At 36.1% G+C, this 8,299-nt stretch overlaps 1 long non-coding RNA gene across 1 annotated transcript; it reads left to right on the plus strand.

Annotated features, from left to right (window-relative positions):
* LOC126832352 (uncharacterized) lies at positions 1 to 4,045 on the plus strand. The gene is made up of 3 exons (XR_008789341.1): positions 1 to 169; positions 2,323 to 3,616; positions 3,705 to 4,045. It is a non-coding gene; the product is annotated as an uncharacterized LOC126832352 (long non-coding RNA).
* The last annotated feature ends 4,254 nt before the right edge of the window (positions 4,046 to 8,299 follow it).

Genomic DNA, 8,299 nt, shown 5'->3' on the forward strand with positions numbered 1-8,299 from the left:
CCTTACGAAACATTTTACGGTGACAAGGTTACTTTGTACTTCACTGAAGACTAGTTTACTAAATGAATACCTATTTTCTTTACTTGTAGACGTAGAAGAGACCAATTAGCAATCCTGTATTGTGTTTTTATATTCGCCATTCCGTCACACAAAAGCTAACAAAATAATGGTAAGTGTAATGCTAATGTCCTAATATTCTTATTACTAGTATACAGTAATACATAGGCTTGCCAATATGAATAAAGTTGGATTGGATGGCCGAATGGTTAGCACGTGCACGCTGTATCATAAGGTCTGTCATTGAGTCAACTGGTGTGGTTTTGATTCCCCGGTTGTACTAGTTCAGCTCTGAACGTAGGTCTCATTACACTCCACCTGTACGTTCAGGGACTCTTCTTATTCTATTGAATCCTTGTCGATAATCTAATCGCTTCCCAGTCAATTTTACTGGGCAACTTTTTACTGCTAAACGGTCGCGTGTCAGTCCCTGTGAACGCCTGAACAATATAAATGAACATCTTAGTGAGAAAATAAGTCCTTGCTTACCTCGCTAAAACCAGTATGGAGTATGAACGACACAACACGCTGTTAAAAAAATATGTCCCCGTCTTCTAACTGACTTGGCGGACTTCATTGAAAGGGTAACGCACAAATTTACGAACTCGGCCATATAAGATGAAACGAAGTTTAGGTAAGCCTGGGAGAAAAAAATTGAAATCTTTAAAAGTTGAGAATCTTCAGTCATTTATTGCTTTGCCTAGCCAAATTACAATAATTTACAATCAAAGTTTTTCAAAAATCCCAATTTTTCCCCCAGGCTTACCTAAATTTCGTTTCATCTTATATGGCCGAGTTCGTAAATTTGTGCGTTACCCTTTCAATGAAGTCTGCATAGTCGGTTAGAAGACGGGGATATGTTGCTTGCATAATATACCCAAATCCAACATTATTTCAAGCCATATAATAATCATTTCTATTTATATTTGATAACATACTGTTTTTTATGCCAAATTGGTATTTTTAATTTAAAATTGTAACGTTTCTGTTTCAAAAATGATTTTAAGAAAAATTATGTTTTTAGCTTCTGGACACTCTAGAGATAACAATTTTTAGATTTCCAAATATTGTTGTCACCCCTGTCTGTCCGTCGTCTATTAGGTCACAATTTTTATCTAACTTTGCCGAAACTTGAAATATAGGTTTATCACCCGCATACCTCGCTTCTTTATGCTATTGGCATGTATCGGAAGGTAACTTCATGGATTATGGCCCCTGATTGGAAGAATAGTGAAATGAAATGAAATGGGGTTTAACGTCCTACTGTTCTGCTCCTATACTGGGCTAATGAAGACGGGCATACGCCATACAGTGTGCTATGATGGAAATTTTGCCCGGGCAGCGGCACTATCGACTACTCTTATATCGAATTCCAACTGCCAGGGGATCTTTTACGTGCATTCCAATATATACACGGGACCTCGGTTTTTTTTTCTCATCCGAAGGACTAGACAGCTGTCCTTGTCAGGCCCTTCGTTCTGCACCACTGACAAGGGGAAACCACGTCGGAAAATCTGGATGAACTTTCTCGGCTAATGCAGGGATCGAACACCTGACCTCCAGGCTAGCGAGCCAGCGTCTTAACCACCTAGCCACCTTGGCTCCCTGGAAGAATAGTGTTTTTGACTTGTGTTCCCTCTAGAGTTCAAAATTTTTATCTGATTTTGAAGAAGCTTGAAATATACAGTATCTTTAAAACCCAAAGATCTCGGTTCCTCAGGATATTTGCACATTTCGGACTATAACTTCCTGGGTTATGGCCCCTGATTGTACGTAAAATCACTGCGTTTTTAGCTTGTGGTGTTTCTAGATGTCACAGATTTTATCCAATTTAAAAAAAAAACATTTGAATGTATCACTGATACAACATATTGATGGTTCATTTCGAATTTCGGAAAATCAGCCGAAACTTACCTGACAAAATGGCCGCTCCTTTTGCGCAAATAGTGTAAAAGTATGTAATACCAAAGTTGTGGACTGTCAATAGGTCACAATTTAAATATGATTTTAATGAAACTACAAATTTATATTCATATCACAAATAACTTTTATATATAACAGGAAACTAATGATGTTATAACTTTTATATATTACAGGAAACTAATGATGTTATAACTTTTATATATTACAGGAAACTAATGTTATAACTTTTATATATTACAGGAAACTAATGATGTTATAACTTTTATATATTACAGGAAACTAATGTTATATCTTTTATATATTACAGGAAACTAATGATGTTATAACTTTTATATATTACAGGAAACTGATAATGTAAACATTCTCTATCAGTGTGTGGTATGTGAAGAGATTTATCAACAATATGACGATTTAGAAAAACACAATATGATGCATGAGAAAATTGATGATGAAGATGGATATTGTCATGTTACAGATGAGAAAAGTGATGATGTACATGTAGATGGGTATTGTCATGTTACAGATGAGAAAATTGATGATGTTGATAAAGAAGAGAAAACTGATAATATTGAAACTGTTTATCAGTGTAATTTGTGTCATGAAGCATTTAACTTTGAAACTGATTTAGAGAAACACTCTGAGATACATGTTAAACAGCAAAGGCAAACAGGAGGAAGACCTCATAAATGTGATGTTTGTGGTAAATCTTTCAGTTTCACCCTTAATCTACAGAACCACATGAGAATTCATACTGGTGACAAACCTTTTAGATGTGATGTTTGTAGGAAATCATTTACTCAGAGTAGTCATCTACAGGTACATGTCAGAATTCATACAGGTGAAAAACCTTATAAGTGTGATGTTTGTAGTAAATCATTTAGTCATAGTGGAACTCTACAGAAACATGTCAGAATTCATACAGGTGAAAGGCCTTTTACATGTAATGTTTGTTGTAAATCTTTTAGTCAGACTGGTAATCTACAGAACCACATCAGAACTCATACAGGCCAAAAACGTTTTAAATGTGATGTTTGCGATAAATCATTTACACGAAAGTATGATCTAAAATACCACATGCGAACTCATAGAGAAAGCAAAACCTGATAAATGTTTGCAGCAAATCATTCTCTAAAACTGGGGATCTGCAGCAACACATTCTTTAAAACTGGGGATCTGCAGCAACACATTCTCTAAAACTGGGGATCTGCAGCAACACATTCTCTAAAACTGGGGATCTGCAGCAACACATTCTCTAAAACTGGGGATCTGCAGCAACACATTCTCTAAGACTGGGGATCTGCAGCAACACATACTCTAAAACTGGGGATCTGCAGCAACACATTCTCTAAAACTGGGGATCTGCAGCAACACATTCGAGAAAATGCTGGATAAAAGCCTTATAAATGTGATGTTTGCAAATAGTCATGTAGTAATCTCAAATAGTCATGTAGTAATCTCAAATAGTCATGTAGTAATCTCAAATAGTCATGTAGTAATCTAGTAATCTCAAATAGTCATGTAGTAATCTCAAATAGTCATGTAGAATCTCAAGAGCCACATGAGAATGTATACAGGGGTGAAACCATTTAAATGTGATGTGTGTTGTAAATCATTTACTGATAGTAGTAATTTAAATGTGATGTGTGTTGTAAATCATTTACTGATAGTAGTAATTTAAATGTGATGTGTGTTGTAAATCATTTGCTGATAGTAGTAATTTAAAGAAACAGTACTGGACCCGAGCACAGTAGTAGTCTTGGTGGTGGACCTGAGCACAGTAGTAGTCTTGGTGGTGGACCCGAGCACAGTAGTAGTCTTGGTGGTGGACCCGAGCACAGTAGTAGTCTCGGTGGTGGACCTGAGCACAGTAGTAGTCTCGGTGGTGGACCCGAGCACAGTAGTAGTCTCGGTGGTGGACCTGAGCACAGTAGTAGTCTCGGTGGTGGACCCGAGCAATTCTGTTTCAGCAGAGTAGTCGTAATTATGTGTGACCAGAAAGTTGGCTAAAGAATTGCTGTAATAAAAATATTATAAATCAAGACATAAATAAAAAGAAATAACAAGAGCATACTTGATAAAAGTTGTTATTTAGATAAAATTACAGGTAATTAGAATGAATGAATGAAATGTTGTTTAATGACACATCAGCTCCAACCGGGCTATATTACCTCAAACATATGGTGATTATTATATGACGGGCTAAATTATATCACAAAAAAAACATTATATGCATATATAAAAACAATATCACAGTAAGTAAAATTAAAAATAAAATACATATTTTATGCATATAAATATTTAAATACAAAAAAGAAATGACAAATATATACAATTAAAATTTATAATAAAAGCCAGTCTCTTTTAAGATGTTTAGCATTTCGCAATATAGACCCGGTTGGGCAAACAAGTGATGTAGTGACAGGCAACGGTAATATCGTGATCTTGTATGTTTGAGATGCTTTCACTCAATCAAAATGTGTTTAACTGTCAAAGGGACATGACAGTGTTCACATTCTGGTTGAGGCTCTCGCTTTAAAATGAAAATGTGAGCGTCCAATGTGATAGTGACATAAAACAACTTAATCCCCCCTGTTGGTTGTATAGGAGTTTGGCCAGTCTCCTAAGAGAGGCGCAATGTTTGTTTGTAAGATCCCAAGAATGTTGACAGATCGTATATAAAATGATTCATTGATGATTTAAAATCAGAAAATGGTAATAGAAATTGCCTTCCATGGAGAAAGTTGCTGCATGCCAAGCGGTACGGACAAAGGCCGGTAGAAGTAGAACCATACGTCAAGCAAAAAAGACTTAAAGTTTTACACAGGCTAAAATTCCAGGCTAAAATTCTTTAATTGACACTGTTCACTATTATTTATGGATGTTTATTCAAAATCGCCCCCCCCCCTCCTTTTTTTATCAAACTTATGGACTGATAAAAAAGACAGTATGTTCTATTTTTGTTTTGCCAAAAAATATTAAAATCTACTAATGATGATGTATTACTCACCTATAGCCGTAAGCTCTCTAGACCCCACTATCAACAAAACATCTTAAGTTTATCAAGATTATCTTTACTGGACTCTCACGAGAAATTTGCAATATACGTTAAAAGCATTAAAAATCTTAAGATAAACCAAAAATCAGAATATATCAACCCGGCACCCTAACCCTAACCCACACTACAAGAGAAAATAAACCTGACACACTATAAGAAATTTAATTAACCTTGACAAACGATCAAATTTGGATGGTACTATGATTACAAGAAGGGGGGTGAGGTATGCAATATACGGGTCTTAATACGGAATTCCAGATGTCATGTAGTAGTTACATATCAGTGAAAGCACGTTCATTTCTCTTTGTAAATATGTAAAAAAAAAAAATCTGGCACATTTGTATTTTCATAACCTGAAAAAAGATCATTTGAATGATACTAGCCTAACCTCTATTAAGTGACCGTGTGGGGGTGTGGCGGGGATCAATGTTAAAATACGGGTCTTCATACGAAATTTTAAATATGTTAAATAACTGAAAAGCACGTTCACTGCCCTTTTATATTTGTAAATAAATATCTGGCACATTCATATCTTGAAAAACGTCGGGGGGTAAGAAACTCTATTAAATGACGGGGGTGGGGTGTTTACAGTAAACATACGGGTCTTAATACAAAATTCCAGATATCATGTTACGTATCACTGAAAAGCACGTTTATTGCTCTTTTCAAATATGCAAATAATGTTCTGACAAATTCATATTTTCATAACTTGAAATTAAAGAGAGAGAGAGAGAGTATTTAAAATGTGAAAATACAGGTGTTAAAATTCCAGTTATGGTGCTATACATCACTGGAAAGTATGTTTCTGTACTTCTTTGAATCTACCAGTTATTTCCTGGCACATTCATGATTACATACTTTAGAAGAGAAAGGAAAATTCTCGTTGTTTTGTCGAACGAAATGTATCACTGTGCAGTCACAGTCGTCCACCGAATTTCTTATATTATGCGAGTTTGATTTCCTTATAGTCTGGAGGCTCAGCGCGGTGGGGGGGGGGGGTCCATCAAATGGGCACAAAACTAGACCCAACTTTTCTAGAGTAAAATTTTATTTTGCGTAGAATACGATGCCGAGTGGTAATCAGTCCGCCGTTGGGCCGTTTTCGAGATATTCAGGGTCAAAGGTCAAATGGGTTCATTTGCACTGAAAGTGAAAGCGCGGCCATTCTTGTATCATGAAAATAAGCTGAAAATGATCGAAAGTAATCACACTTTCAATAAAAATGTAAATTTGCTAAATTCACCTTTGTTGTTTGTGACCCCAGAGGTCAAAAGGTCACATTTTCCGTTTTAGCACTAGGAAGATTTAAAGTAATAAATGTCGGCGTAAAATATAAAAACTAAAGCGAAACCTGTTCTAATTAATAATAGGAACATTTAAAACTTTTACTTTGGAACGTCGAAAATAATCTTGCATAACAGAACCAAAACGCTTCGGAGCCTGTTTCAAAAATACGTAAAAACTGTTAAATCAAAATCTCTCTGAATTAGTTTTACAATGAATGCTATACATGATGATACTAGTTGTCTGAAAAAACAATTAAATAGTTCCATGGCTGGACTCCAGCCTGCAGGCCGCGTCACAAAGCCTGCCAAAATTTTCCCCGCTAACATTTACCAATACGACATATATATCCTGTGAACTACTATGTACAATGCATTCGTCGGTTTTATCTGCGTCCATGTTCCGGCGAAATTCATAAAAACTCATAAAAAGTTTGCAAACTTTTAATCTCGTCGCCAGATGCGTGTTTTCCCGTCACAGATTAACGTCGGTTTTCCTAGACTGGGATTCTCGGAATTCACGCGGCCTGCAGGCTGGAGTCCAACACTGAAACTATTCAATTGTTTTTCAGATAACTAGTATCATTATGTATAACAATCGTTGTGAAAATAAATCGGAGAGATTTCGATTTGACAGTTTTTTACGTATTTTTGAAACAGGTTTCAAAGTGTGTTGGTTCTGTTATGCAAGATCATTTTCGACAAACAATTGTGGCCACATGAAAATCGATACAGATTGTCTAATTACCCAACAGCAGTTGAATTTGAATCAGTCTTGTGGATATTTGTCAATTTAATGTCATTGTAAAATGAAGCTAAGTAGCCGACGTTCTATATGTAATCTAGGTTAGGGCTAAACGCCCTATACTAATTAACATAAAGACCTATAGCAAATTTCAGGTTTTCTGAACTTAGAAGTCGTTGGCTTGAAATAAATATCCAAACAAAACAAATTACACCCGCGTTGGTGTAATGATTAAATTGGAAGTGTAATTTATAAGAAACATCCTTGAGGGGGAATGCTCAATTTACACCCACGGATGTAAACTATTTAAGTGTAACATTACACTGCCTGGTGCATCAGGCAGGTTACACGACTGGAAATGGCAACTAGTTTCCGCCTGAATTGGTGTAATATTCTACACTAGTTAGGTGTTATCAGTTTACACCATTAAAGGCTAGGAGATACCCCTATTTAGGTGGCAACTAGTTTCTACCTTATTATATTTAACAGTGTATACTTAACATCAAATACAATGACTGACGTTGATTAAAAGATGTGATCCGCGTCTAACTTTACATGTATCTAATCTATTAAACTTATCTATTTATCCCACATGTATAAATACTTTAAAGATGACGGGTTTGTAGACTGATTCATAGAGGCCCATATCATTAAAAGACACTTGTGGTTGTACACTGCTCGTCCCGGTCATATCTACCGCCTCTCTTCTTGGAGCCACGGTTACTCAGTTTTTAAGAGAATATTCCTGGGGACTTTTTTTATATTTGTTCGGGTGCTACGTAACAACGAAAAAACCTTCTTGGGAGTTGGGATTGCAAGAGGAGAAGGCGGAGACATCGTTATATGCAACTGCGTAGGCACAGTCGAGCAGACAAGTGGGCCATTAAAACCCCATTTCATTTTTCTCATCATAATCAATTAATGAAAACCACCCCACGTTTGCGATGGAGAGCAATCTCCGAACAAGACTCGAGATTGGTGACGATTATGCAGAACGTGGCAGACAAGCACAATTTGCTATAAAATATAAAACATATATTTATACATGTAGAAGAGACGCGCTTCAATGGCGTCAAACACAGGGTTGCTGGTTAATCACTCATCAGTATTGTAGAAACTAAGATAACAGTGACGGTTCTAGGTCACGTGACACTGCGGTATCTGTAGGTTATCAATCGATATCACTAGTAAAGTATGTGATAAACGTCAAGTTATAATAGTCGTATATACAGGATA

Source organism: Patella vulgata, chromosome 9, assembly GCF_932274485.2.
Source record: "Patella vulgata chromosome 9, xgPatVulg1.2, whole genome shotgun sequence".
Lineage (NCBI taxonomy): Eukaryota > Metazoa > Mollusca > Gastropoda > Patellidae > Patella > Patella vulgata.